Raw genomic sequence first — 14678 nt, 5'->3', positions numbered from 1 at the left:
TTGACCACTTCCCTTATTTCCTACTTTGTTTTTAAATCTTTTCTATTTTAGATAATTCTTGTTTCTTTATTATCAGATTATATTATTTCCTTCTTGTAATCAATTCCTACTATGCCTGGGATTTGATTTATTTTCTTCTAATTTAGGTTTGGTGTTCGGCTATATAAGCCAATGTAACCCGAGAGGAATTTAGTTTTTGGACAATATTATTAGTGAGAGTTTTCTCTTTGGTTCTTCAACGAACTACTTTGAACTTATCAAGATTTTATCTTGTGGCATTCATCCTTGACTTATCACTCACAACTCTTCTCATCTATCTTGAGTGTGGCGTCAACCCTACCTTCTTATACCTTTGGTTCTTATCTCTTTATAGATAACGGGTCAAGGTCCTTTGTTTTCTTTATTATGAATCTATTTTAGAACGATCCTTGGCAAAGGAACCATTTTTTAATCATCGGGTCTCACTTTCTTTCGTGAGGTTCACATCACACGTTCTCCAACATTGGTCACCTATGTACTTGTCTAGGCATCCCTATGCCTATGGGTGTGAGACCCCCATTGCTATCATATAGTAAAAACATAGCACATACAAGTCTTACCGCAATTCTCAATGTCCATTCTTGACATTGCTACGACTTTGGACATTTAATGATGTCGAGAAACTATGATGCATCATCTCACATCTTTATAGATTAATCACAGTATACATCATATGGACTTCTATCTAGTTTCATCCGATCATTACATTAATAACAAGAAACTAATAGAACGACTTCTTGTAAAATTAAATAACTCTTTATTCAATATAAAATATGATTACAAATGTCAGTGTACAATTTGCCCAATCTGATTGGGTCTAGAGCACCTACACTAACACTCACCTACACAAAGACACCTAGAGGCAGTAAACCAAATTCTTTGATACCTAAAAGGGACCCCTGGAAAAGGGCTTTTGTTTCAAAAGAATGATTATAGAGGAGTTGAATGTTTTGCAGATACAGATTGGACAGTGTCAATTGAGGATAGTAAGTCCACAATTGGCTACTGCACTAAACTAAGGGGTAACTTGGTCACTTGGCGGAGTAAAAAACAAACAGTCGTGCCAAGAAGCAATGTTGAGGCCAAGTATAAAGCAATTGCTCAAGGGATTTGTGAGTTGATATAGCTAGAAAGATTATCATAGGACTTGAAAGTTACATGGACGAGACCTATGAAGTTGTATAGTGACCGCAAATCAGTTATCAGTATAGTTCATAATCCAATCTAGTAGACAGAATGAAACATGTGAGAATTGATCAAAACGTCATCAAAACATAAATTGAGAGTAAAGCTACTAGCCTATCCTATATCCCAACTAAGACACAAGTAGTTGATGTGCTGACTAAGGCACTGTCAAAACTAGGTTTTGAAGCATTTGTAAGTAAGTTGGGAATGATTGACATCTATTCACTAACTTGAGAGGGAGTGTTAGAATCTGAAAATCAATCCCTAGTTTAGAGAAAATGATTGAAAATATTAAATCTCCAAATTAAAGGAGTAATCAAAGGAATTATCTTAGGTCAACTTTATGTTTTAGTTTTTTGGTAGTTTCCCATTCTTGTATAGCCTAAGTTTCCTATTATTGTATAGCCTAAGTTTTCTATTCTTGTATTCTAAGATAGAAAGATCTCTTATATATATGTATTGTACAGCTGATTATTGGAGGTAAGAAATCAAGTAATTTCTTCCAAAATTATTTATTCATATATATATATATATATAGGAAGAGTTATATGAACTTATCTAATAATGCAACTCTATTACCAAGAAGAAGTGGCTGCTCAATTCCTTTTACTACTCTCACATCATTTAGAGGATATTTTACTGTAAGTTATTTTGACTGTTAGGAAAAGAGGTAAGAGGAAGATAAAGAAAACTTAATGGGAGACTCTTATCTATGATAGAAATGATTGCAAGCTAGAATTCAGACGACTCCACTAGAATTAAGGTTTGATATGTCCTTGTATGTGTTATTTTTGGACTTGTGCTAAAAAATAATTTTATGTAAAAGTATTTTACTGACTTCCTCTCTAACCAAACAATGACAAATGAGTAAAAGATTCTACACCAAAGCAAATGCAGCCTAAATATATTATTCAACCACAAATAATGGTTATCTTCTTTACTACTCATTTAGGAGGCCTAGGGCTAGTTATTTTTATTTTATGAATATTATATTTGAATAATGCAGTTAGAATCTTACTCCAATTGAATGTGTGAGATTTCCAAGAATATAACAAGATATAAGTAAAATTTCTCTACAACACATAAATATTGGCACTGCTTCAAAAGGTTAAATGTGCACAGAAATAAAATCTCCCAAAGAAAGTAATGCATGTAATTCCCAAACAACATAGGGAAGTCCTTAATATAAGAATGGAAGAAAACTCACATGTCAATGATAGGCTTCAGGAATGGTGCTGATTTTTCGATACCTTCAATGTTCGCAAGGGATTGTACAAATGTGATTGGGATCATGAAGAAGAATGTGAGGAAAAAGAAGGCAACGGCAATTATAAGCCTCCTAATTGTCAGTGAAACATAAGGGATAGCCAGGTTGTTCCAATAGACATCACGAGGCTCAGGGGCCCACTCTGTCAACCATATAGTTGGATCTCGTGATTGTTGGGTTTGTGCACAGACCGCAGCTCCCCAACGAGTTTTGAATGAGACAAATGCTGCTGACACAATACAATTTGGATTTTCCATTATCCTTCCTCGCTCTGCAGCTATCTGAATATGAAATGATACAAAAATTGGTTTCAACAGGAAATGAGTTGAAGTTCATAATAGAAGTGAAATGAGAAATGTAATCACTATGATCTTCAATCTACAAGATGAAGAAAAGAAAAAAGGCCTATGAATAACAGGTTCTAATTGAATGAAATTCAAGTACAATAAAAATCAATTGAAGCATGAGGATTCCAGTAAAAGGTTATCTGCCATGTAACAACATGAAGTGAGACATTAAGAACATTCTAACTGGTATTCCGTAAGTAGCCAATTTGTTCACAGCAATATCAAGGGTGCATCATCATGTTTACTTTCTTAAATTTTTGTAAGCAGCATTGGCCTGGGCAACAAGCAGTGATGGTAGGACATGTGGGGAAATAAATTTTGTTCATAGTTCAAGAGGACTACTTTTTTAATGGATACATAATCATTTGTCAATTTTGATGGAGAAGTGCGTGCAATCATAACTAATAAAATCATAATTGTATTAGCAAGATTGTTATCAAAGAAGACATTGTCTCACACCCCCACACATACGCACGCACGCACCCACATGCGCACGTGCATGCACATGCACGCGCGCACACCCACATAGGGTAACAATCGAGCCAAGCCGAGCTTCGTTGAGCTCAGGCTAGGCTCAGCTCGGCTCGGCGAGCATGAGCTCAAGCTCGAGCTCGATTAACATGAACCGAGCTTGAGCTCGGCTCATCAAAAGGTTGACGAGCCGAGCTTGAGCTTGGGCTTGATAAGCTTTTGGCATGGGGCTTGATAAGCTTTTGGCATGCCTGAGCTTCGGTTCAGGCTCAAGTTCAAATTTGACAAAATTATGTCTAAAAAAAACCTAATAATCTAATATGTAAATAATCAACAAATATAACTTTAAATCAAACTTGATAATTGATTAATCCATTAAAACGATAATTAACCACTTAGTCGATTAACTCTTTGGTTATTCAAATAATGTTATTCCATCATATATTCAAGTAAAACAAGTATATAATTGATTAATCCCTTAAATGTTCAAGTCTTACTTGATTAAAAGAAAAAGTTAGTCGAATTTAATACTTATTACTGAACTAAACATTTCCTTACTCAATTAAAATGACAATTACTCTATTAAATTCATGTATTACTTGATTAATCTTCAAGTTACAGTATATCTTATTATCAACACATTTTAATGGAGAAAGTATATGAAAGTTTTGCATTTAATTAATTTCTCATCGTTAAAATATTCTCAAAATCAAACTCAACAAAATTTAATGATTTTATTATAATAATTTAAAGTTTAATAATTCTATGTTAAATAAAATTTTTATAAAATTATAAATAAATTTATTAATATATTTATAAACAAGCCTATTCACAAATTATTCGTGAACTTCTAATTGAGCTTGCTCATGAGCCTCTAATTAAGCTAGCGAGCTGAGCTTTATTAAGCTCAAGCTCGGCTAATTTACAAATCAAGTTTCAAAGTTAGGCTTAAGTCCAACTCGTTTACCTTAACGAACGAACTTGAACGAGCTCTTATCGAGTCGAACACCGAGCCGTTTGTGAACGACTTGGCTCATTTGTAACCCTACACCCACACACACACACACACACACCCACATCCACATCCACACTCGCACCCGCACCCTCACATGCACACGCACACCCACCCACCCACACAAACACACCTACACCAACACACACACTCACGCACACCCACCCACACACACACCATGTCTATAAATTCACGAACTGGCTATAACACATCCCTTAGGGTTTCATTCTTTAGGGTTATGTTGTTAGTTCATATTCATTTCCGTAGTTTCTATTTTCTTTTGTTGTAAATGTTGCCTCCTTTTTGTTAGCAGTAAAAGGTCCTCAAAAAATCATTTATACTAGGAAGAAAATCCAAGGAGACATTGTCTCACACCCACACACATGCAAGTCACACACACGCGCGTGGGTGCGCACGTGTACACTCACATTCACGTCCACGTGCGCACATTGATTATCATCCACTAAGCCATGCTTAACTGGAAAACCCACTTTCAACCATTTCAAGGGGCTTGAACTCATGGGAAAATGATAGCACATATGGTCATTTAAACCTCTATCCCAAGATAGCATGCCAATATGTATGAACTATGAGATTATGAACACAAAATTTTAAGTAACTTATGATAGTTTTATAAAAGGATAACAGAGGAAAGGAAAATAAATACTTAAATTAAAATAAAAAAATTAAAGCAAACAAACTTTGTTAAGAAGAAGAAAGTTGTTAAATCAGTTCCTGATTATTGTTAATTAGCTAAACTAATTTCAGTTAGTTAGATTGGTTAGAAACAAAATTTTTGTTTTTGTTTTTCTTTTCCTTCTTTCTTCTGTATATAAGTTCTATTTTCCGTTCATCAATAGAGTTGAGGCATTCATTTCATAACATGGTATCAAAGCCCTTGGTGCTCGTCTCTTCTCTCTGTGACACGACCATTGCAGCTTTGATTGTTCTGTGAGCTTCGTTTCTTTCTTTCTGAAATTTTTCGCTGTTTTTCATTTGCTTCGTCAATAGCAACCATGGCTTCCAGACTCAATCCTATTGAAGATCCTTCCTCACCGTATTATCTTCATCATTCTGAGAATCATAGCTCTATGATTGTTACTCCAGAGCTTACATCCACAAATTTCACCTCTTGGAAACGCTCATTCTTGCTTACTGTTTCTATTAGGAATAAGCAGGGGTTCCTAGATGGTTTTGTTGTTTCCAAAATACAACAATTAGAATTTTTAGGAGTGGGATGCCTGTGGATGCCGATGGTCTCGAGATTCGATCAAAGCTCGGTCTTAAGGTTTAGGTGGGCTTCCGAAAGGGGTCTTTCAAAGGGTCCTCCCAAAGGTTGGTTTGCAATAGTCTCTAGGAGAGTTGTTAATGGTGTGTCGATCTGACGCTTTCGAAAGGTCCTCCTGAAGATCCCTCCCGATGGCATGGTGACAAGTGTGGGTTTCTTGGATGGATCAAGGGTCTTCTGATAGATAGTGCTTGTGAAAGAGGCTTTCGAAATGGACTTCTGAAGGATGCTTCCGAAGGGACCTGAGGAGGGTATTTTCGGAGGAATGAGCAAGGTTTTCAAAGAGCTTGGTCTCAGCAAGGTCTTTCGAAGGAACGTCGCTTCTGATGCGTCAACCCACAAGTTATCCTTCCGAAGGAATGGGTGTGATGCATTCGAAGGAACTATAAAGGGTAAACAATGGTTAGAAGGCTCGCGGGATTTTCCTCCCGCGAAGACCCTCCGATGCTTAAGTCAGTAACGGAAAAAAAATTACCTTACCGAAGGGAAAATAGGCTAAGTTTCTGAAGGAAAGTGAAAGTAATATATCGATGTCTGGATCCTTTTTTGAGAACTGTAGCTAGGCTTTTATAGGACTCAAGCTTCAAGTACACGTGCCATTTCTGAAGGCTTCTTCCAAAGGACGCTTCCGAAAGACCCTTTGAAGTCCATCTGAAGGAAGCTTCCGAAGGACCCTTCCAAAGCAGCTTCCGACCTTCCCCGTAATTTGGCTTCTTCCATATTCTTTCAATGGGGTGTTTAGCAATGACAGCTGAGATAACCAAGGGATCATCGTGAGGGAGCAGCACATCCCCTTGGTCTTCAGGTGTGAAAATAATGGGGTCCTCGTCTTCTTGAACCTTTGCCACCGAGTCCAGGTGTAATGCCTGGTGTGCATATGCTTTTCTGGCAGAAAAGGTATCACCTGCTAGATTTTCTCCTCTTGAGATTACATGTATCCTTTCCATAATGGGCTCATTGTCATTTTCTCCTGCACTTGGCCCTGTTTCTTCCTCCCTCTAGTTGTTTCTTTCTCCTTCTTTCCGCCGAGGCGGTTGGTTTTCCCTTCTGTTTGGGGCATCATTCCTTGGATAAGAGAGCCTCCTCTGACTATCTCTCTTAGACCCTTCTCCCCTGCCCTATTGGTTTTTTGGCTTTTCCAGTATGAATCAATCGAGCTTCCCATCTCTGATTAGCTGCTCAATCTGGTTTCGTAGCTCCCGACACTGTTTTGTAGTATATCCTAGGGACTCATGAAATTTGCAAAAAGAGTCCATGTTCCTGCCCATCGTCTAGTTGGAATGTGGGGGAAAGTTGATAAGCCCTGTATGTGCAATAGAGGAAACGATAGCGGCTCTTGGCTCAGTGAGGGGAGTGAAGCTCCAGAATTGCATCTTTGGGAGCTCTTCTCTTCTCTATATCTTTATTGCTCTGTCCAATACAACGTCATTCGGCTTTCCTCTTCTTTTTCCTTCCCATGCTTCTAGAATCTCCATTTGGACGATGAATTGTTCGGCTCGAGCAAACAACTCGGCCATTGAGTCTGGCTCAGAGAATGCTAGGGATCTTCTGAGCGGGGCTTATGTGGTTCCATTAAGCAAGGTAGATGCCGCTAAACCGACTAGGAGGTCTTTTACCTCTTACATTGCGGCTCTAAACCGCTCGATATATTGCTTTAGAGATTCATTCAGCCTTTTCTACAAGCTCATCAAATACATGGCACTCTTCTTCTTTGGGACATAGACGGAGAAGGCTTGTAGAAATTCTCTCTTCAGCTATTCGAATGACCGAATATGTCCAACTGGTAACTTAGTGAACCACTGTTATGCTTGTCCTGCTAAGGAAAGTGGGAAAGCCCTGCACCTGATGATCTCGTTCCATCCATGTAACACAACCATTGCGATGAAGTGTTGTAGGTGTCTCTCGGGGTCCTCCTTTCCTAGGTACACTGAGAGCTGTGGCAACTTGAACCCTGGTTGTACTGGTTGTCTTTGGAGCTCTTCGGATAGTGGAAATCCCTTTGTTGGTGTTTCCTTTGGCGTCATCACAACTTGCTTCTACTCTAGCACTTCTATAAGGCGTTTGACATCAGACACCTTGAGCGTTTCTTTCTCCACTTCGTTCTTGCAGGGAGACGGGATGCAAAGAGCTCTTGAGTGGGTGCTCTCTGCCGTCTTTTCATACATAGGGGCTTTCCCTGACCTCCTGTCATAATCCCCCCTGGGTTGGCCATTTCCAGGACTCGGTCATTAACCCTGGGAGTCCCAATCTTTATCCCTTGTCATGGGACCCTCGGAGGGTTGTCTTGGGATCTCCAATGCTCTCCTCCTGCACCTAGTTATCCCAGGTGGGGAATGTGGATGTCCGACATCAGTTCATGTAAAAGAGCAGTAATCCCCTGTAGTCTTCTCATGCTTTCTTCATTGTTTGTTTTAAGCTCATCATTCTGGTGCTTTAACTCTTCAAAATTCTTCTGTAACTGTTCATAATCTGATAATGGGACTGTGAGTGGAGCTATCCCAAAGGACCCTGGAAGTACCGAATTCGCCGTGAGGTTCCTTCTTGGAATTGAGGACTACCCCAGGGAGTGTTGTTCCTGATTCGTTGGTATTGTGGGTGGGGCTTGCCTTCCTTGCCTTGCCACTTGCCTCCCTAACTCGACGGCGTGTACCTCCCCTTGTTCCGAATGCTCCATACCCCCCAATCTGGTAGTTTAATGGCCTTCAAGCATTGGAATGTTTCCCAAGCGCACCTCGTTGTCTAGGTGATCTTCCAAAAGTCCAGGTACCATAAGGTGCACCTGGCTAGGTCTCTTGTCCTGTTACGAGCACTCCTTCGAGTAGGGTTAGTTGGGTTTGCCAAACTAGTTGATCTTTTCCCTCTCTCCATCTTGTGTTAAGATTAGCTTTTTTGTTGCGATTTCTCACAGACAGTGCCAAATTGTTGTTGCCAAAATACAATAATTAGAATTTTTAGGAGTGGGATGCTTGTGGATGCCGATGGTCTCGGGATTCGATCGAAGCTCGGTCTTAAGGTTTAGGTGGGCTTCCAAAGGAATGCTTCTAAAAGGGGTCTTCCGAAGGGTCCTCCCGAAGGTTGGCTCGCAATAGGCTCCAGGCGAGTTGTTAATGGTGTGTCGGTCTGACGCTTCCGAAGGGTCCTCCCGAAGATCCCTCCCGATGGCATGGTAATAAGTGTGGGTCTCTTGGATGAATCAAGGGTCTTTTGATAGAGAGTGCTTGTGAAAGAGGCTTCCGAAAGGACCTGAGGAGGGTATTTCCGGAGGAACGAGCAGGGTCTTCAAAGAGCTTGGTCTCAACAAGGTCTTCCGAAGGAACGTCACTTCCGATGCGTCAACCCACAAGTTATCCTTCCAAAGGAATGGGTGTGATGCTTCTGAAGGAATTGTAGAGGGTAAACAAGGGTTAGAAGGCTCGGGGGATTTTCCTCCCGCAAAGACCCTACGATGCTTAAGTCAATAACGGAAGAGAAAATAGGCTAAGTTTCTGAAGGAAAGTGAAAGTGATATACCAATGTCTGGATCCCTTTTTGAGAACTATAGTTGGGCTTTTATAGGGCTTAAGCTTCAAGGACACGTGCCATTTCTGAAGGCTTCTTCCAAAGGACGCTTCTGAAGGACCCTTTGAAGTCCTTCCAAATGACCCTTCCCAAGCAGCTTCCGACCTTCCCCGTAATTTGGCTTCTTCCTTCTGATTATTGGGCTACAACAAGTTCTATAGCTAAACCAGATCTAGAAGATCCTCTCTAATTGCTGTGGATACGATGCAACAATCTAATTGTGGCATGGTTGTTGCGTTCTATTTCACCGCCGATTGCTTCAACGGTGTTTTACATGGAGGATGCACATCTCATTTGGAATACATTACTTCAAAGGTTTTCTCAACCTGATGAATATAGAATTTGTCATCTACAGCATCTCTTATGCACTATTAATCAAGGTATGAAGTCCATTGACTCTTATTTTACTAAACTCAATGGAGTATGGGAAGAATTACAAAATTTTAGAACTTTGCCACATTGTGTGTGTGGTTCATGTAACAAAGCATGTTTTCAGAAGTTTGCTGATGCTCAACTCAAAGATTATGTGTTTAGGTTTCTTAACGGACTAAATAAGTCATATTAGGCTCTACGTACTCAAATAATTCTTATGAAGCCTTTTCCTACACTAGATTAGGTCTATAATAAGGTGCTCAGAGAAGAAACACAAAGGAGTGTCTGCATTCTGATAGAGTTCCCACTCAATTTTGCAGCTTCACTCTCCAAATCAGTAGATAACCAGCTAATTTATAGTCCTCAGTTTTAGTAAACTAATCAAAAAGAAGAAGAAAAGAAAAAAATGAAGAACAAGGCCAATTCGAGAGGGCCTCCTCTCCCAGAATCTTCTTCAAAATCCTTCACACCTTCTCTCCTCTTTCCTCTCCCTTTTGTATGGATTCCCCCGATGGTTACAACCACGTAAGGTTGTTATTCCTAACCGCCTTTGACAATTCTACCCCTGTATTCTTTTTCTCAATTACCCTCTTGCCTCTTTTCTTTCCCTTGCGCTGATACGTGTATTGTATTGGTGCTCTATCATGACTCCCGCCCAAAAGACTCACCTTGTCCTCAAGGTGAAACTCGAGAAACTGTTGCAAAATTTGGTTGTATGGTTCCCAGGTAGCCTCTAAGGGTGGCAACCCTCTCCATTGAATTAGCACATCAAGGCCCCTAAGGTTCTTCCCTCTGCCTGAATGTACTCCCAATAGAAATTCTGGTTCCACTATCATCTCTAACTCAGCCGTCAACTGAGCTGGAATGGAGGCAACTATTGCTGGTACTATTCCCTCGGCCTTACGTAGTTGAGATACATGAAATATGGGATGGATGGCACAGGTGGGTGGAAGTTCCAGCCTATATGCCACCTTCCCTATCTTTTTTTCCATAGCAAAGGGCCCATAATACCTTGGTGACAGCTTTTCATTTAACTTGGTAGCCAAAGTCCTTTGTCTATATGGCTGAATTTTCAGGTAAACCCAATCTCCCACTGCAAATTGAATGTCTCTCCGCTTCTTATCCGCTATGGATTTCATCTTTGCTTGTGCTCGCAACAGTTGGCCTTTAAGTTCTTCCAACACTAAATCCCTTTCTACTAGTTGCTGCTCCAATCCGGATATGGCAGTGGTACCCTTCTCAAACCATAGAAAAGGAGGCGGCTCTCGCCCATAGACTATCTAAAAAGGGGTTAGCTTAGAAGAGGCTTGATAGGAAGTATTATACCAATACTTGGCCCAAGGAAGCCAAGTGTACCACGCCTTAGGTGCAGAAGAGGCAAAACATCGGAGATAAGTCTCTAATGTCCTGTTGAGCACTTCCGTTTGGCCATCGGATTGGGGGTGGTAGGCGGTACTCCTATTCAGCTGTGTGCCTTGTAGCCGAAATAACTCTTTCCAAAAATGGCTGATGAAAACTTTGTCTCTATCCGAGACGATAGAATTAGGAATCCCGTGTAGCCGTATGATTTCCTTGATAAAAACTCCTGCTACACTTGCTGCTAAAAAGGGGTGCTTCAATCCAATAAAATGCCCATACTTGCTAAGCCGGTCCACCACCACTAAAATAAAGTCCACTCCTCCTGCTGTTGATAGTCCTTCTATGAAGTCCATTGACATATCCTCCCAAATTTGATGTGGAATAGGGAGCGGTTGAAGTAGGCCCCCCGGTGACAAAGCCATATACTTGTGTTGCTGGCATATGGGACATTGGCGGACATACCGATGGATATCCTTTTTCATTCCTACCCAATACACATTAGCAGCCAGCCTTTTGTAAGTTCTCAAGTAACCCGAGTGGCCTCCAATTTGTCCATCGTGACCCTCCTTCATCAATAATGGAATCAAGGTTGAGCCAGGGGGAAGCAGCAACCTGCCTTTGAATAATAACTGCCCATCCACCAAGGAATAGCCTGGCCTACTCGAAGGTGTAGCTTGCAGTTCGTTGATAATCTGCTGGAAGTGGCTGTTTTCAGCCACTTCTTTCTTGAGCTGATCTAACTGCAACACTTGAGGAACAGTAAGAGCCATGAATGTGACCGGAAAGGAAAATCAGAAGAGCGCATCAGCAACACGGTTCTCCAAACCGGGCCGGTATTGTATCTCAAAGTTGTAGCCCATTAATTTCATCACCCATTTTTGACATTCCGGGTTCATCAACCGTTGCTCCATCAGCAGGAACCTTAGACTCTTCTGATCTGTTCGGATGATGAATTTCCTCCCCAATAAATAATGTCGCCATTTTTGTACCGCAAATACAATAGCCATCAACTCCCTCTCATAGACTGACTTATTCCGACAACTGGGGTTTAAAGCATGACTATAAAAAGCAAGCGGCCTATGTTTCTGCATTAATACAGCCCCAAGTCCATGCCCTGAGGCATCCATTTCTACTATAAACTCCTTAGAAAAATCTGGTAGAGCAAGCACAGGTAAAGCTGTCATGGCTAACTTTAGGGATTGAAAAGCTTGCTCCGAACTCTCATCCCAATAGAAGTTATCTTTTCGAAGTCGTTCCGTTAACGGCCAAGCTAATTTCCCATAATTTCATACAAACCGGCGATAATACCCCGTGAGCCCCAAAAAACCACAGAGTTCTCGCAGCGAATGAGGGCAAGGCCACTCCATAACTGCCCAAATTTTTGATCTGTCCACAACCACACCTTACTGCGAAATAATGTGGCCTAAGTAGTCAATCTCCAATTGTCCAAACCGGCATTTTTTTGCATTGGCATACAACCTGTTTTGAATTAATATTCCCAATACGCAACGCAAATGATCCGGTTGTTCTTGCATCGTTCTGCTGTACACTAAAATGTCGTCAAAAAATACAAGAACAAACTGTCTCAATTGCTCCCTAAAAATCTCATTCATCAAAAACTGAAATGTAGCGGGTGTATTAGTTAATCCGAACGGCATCACCATAAACTCATAATGGCTCTCATGAGTGCGAAAAGCAGTTTTCGAAATGTCATTAGGTGCAATACGTATTTGATGGTAACCCGATTTTAAATCTAACTTAGAAAAGACTGCATCTCCATTCAACTCATCTAGGAGTTCTTCAATAACTGGAATGGGAAATTTATCGGGGATAGTTACTTTGTTTAAAGCCCGATAGTCCACGCAAAACCTCCACCTTCCGTCTTTTTTCTTGACCAGCAACACGGGACTGGAAAAAGGGCTGATACTTGGCCTGATGATACCTGCTGCCAGAATCTCCCTAACAAGCTTTTCAATCTCAATCTTCAAGAGGTGGGGGTATCGGTAAGGCCTCACATTTACAGGAGAAACCCCGGCCTGCAGTGTGATGGCATGATCTCGTCTTCGTTGAGGAGGCAACTCACACGGCTCTTCAAAGACTGCCTTGAAGTCAGATAGTATCCCCTGCAAACTGTTAAGGATTTTACCCTCCACTTCTTCAGCCATTAAACAACCCAACTCCAATAATACTCCTTCCCTACCCTTCCGGAATGCCTTCATCATAGACTTCATGGTCACTAAAGTCTTGCAAAGGCTGGGATCCCCATGTAAGGTAATGGCTGTGTCTCCCACCTTGAACCTCATGATCAGGGAACCCCAATCCACTTGTGTCTCTCCCAATGTGGCTAACCATTTCATCCCAAGAATGACATCAGAGCTGCCCAGCTCCAAAGGAAGGAAGTCCTCCACTACCCTCACATTTTGCAACAACCGGGGGACTCTCTTACATACTCCCTCCCCCTACACTGCCATACCTGAACCCATTATCACCCCATATCCTCGGGTGGGCATCCTTAAGAGTCCTAGTTTTTGTACCAGATCAGCAGCTATGAAATTGTGGGAAGCCCCGCTGTCGATTAAGACAATCACTTCTTGTCCTTCTATTGTCCCTTTAATCTTCATCGTTTGAGGAGGAGTTAACCCTACCACGAAGTTTAGTGATAACTCCACCATCTCCCCTTCCTTGACAGTATCTTCCCACTCCCCAGGAACCTCCAATGCCTCATCATGTTTTATCTCTTCTTCTTCTTCCTTCTCTTCTTCATAAATAACCATCACTTGCAGCTCCTTGTTCTTACACCTATGCCCAATTGAATATTTCTCGTCACAGCGAAAACATAATCCCTTCGCACGCTTGGCTTGTAGCTCATTGTCACTCAATCATTTGAAGGGTGGTATGATCAGCTTCCCGCTGGTTAGTGATCTTGAGGAATTAGAGGAAATAGAGGGAATGGCTGTGACTGTCCTAGGAGAATGGGAGGCCTAGAACCCCAGATTTCGCTGCACCATAGGGGTCGAAGCTAATTGTGGGGTTACCTTACTTGGGCCGTAACCAAATCGATTCCCTTGGAGCACCTGATTCCAATCCTCAATCCTCTGAGCCATTTCCATGATATTCTCGAGGCTCAAGGGCCTCAATACCCTAATCTCCGCCCTGATTTCCAGTTTGAGCCCATTAACGAAGTGCCCCTCCAAGACAGCTTCAGGCATCTCTTCAATGGGTGATGCTAGAATCTCAAAGCAATTGCAGTAGTCCCTCACCGTTCCCCACTGTCGAAGGGCCATGAATCGCTCCTCCACAGTCCCTTCTTGTGTGGACCTGAATCAGTTCCTCAGCAACCCCTTAAGCTCCTCCCAACTCCTCACTCGTTGCCTCCTTTGCTCCCACTGGAACCACAACAGAGCTCCTCCCTCAAGGCACAAAGCCGCCGACTCCAACTTCTCCGCATCTATCAGTTGGTTTACGGTGAAATAGCACTCAGCCCTGAAGACCCAGCCATCTGGATCATCACCTTCGAAGATGGGCATTTCCAGGCGTCTCCCACGGAACTCCTGCCTTCCGACACCATCGACCCAGTCGCCCCCTTCGCCACTTCGCCTTCCAGTCACTGGCGTTCCCTCCCTTGACAAAGAAGAACCTGCAGGTTGGTCTTCCCCATCTCGCTTCCCCTTCCTCTCTCTCTCTTGCTCATCCCATCGCGCCATTAATAGGTTGAATCAGTCCATCATCCCTACCATGTTTTTTTTCAATATTTTGGACCCTTGTGACTTTCGCCTTCAC

General features: G+C 41.7%; 1 pseudogene; it reads right to left on the bottom strand.

Annotated features, from left to right (window-relative positions):
* The window catches only part of LOC127795406 (calcium permeable stress-gated cation channel 1-like), an 86115-nt pseudogene that overhangs the window by 30676 nt on the left and 40761 nt on the right, over positions 1-14678 (bottom strand).

This window comes from Diospyros lotus, chromosome 2, assembly GCF_014633365.1.
Source record: "Diospyros lotus cultivar Yz01 chromosome 2, ASM1463336v1, whole genome shotgun sequence".
NCBI classification, from domain to species: domain Eukaryota; kingdom Viridiplantae; phylum Streptophyta; class Magnoliopsida; order Ericales; family Ebenaceae; genus Diospyros; species Diospyros lotus.
This window is presented reverse-complemented; position numbering and strand designations above follow the sequence as displayed.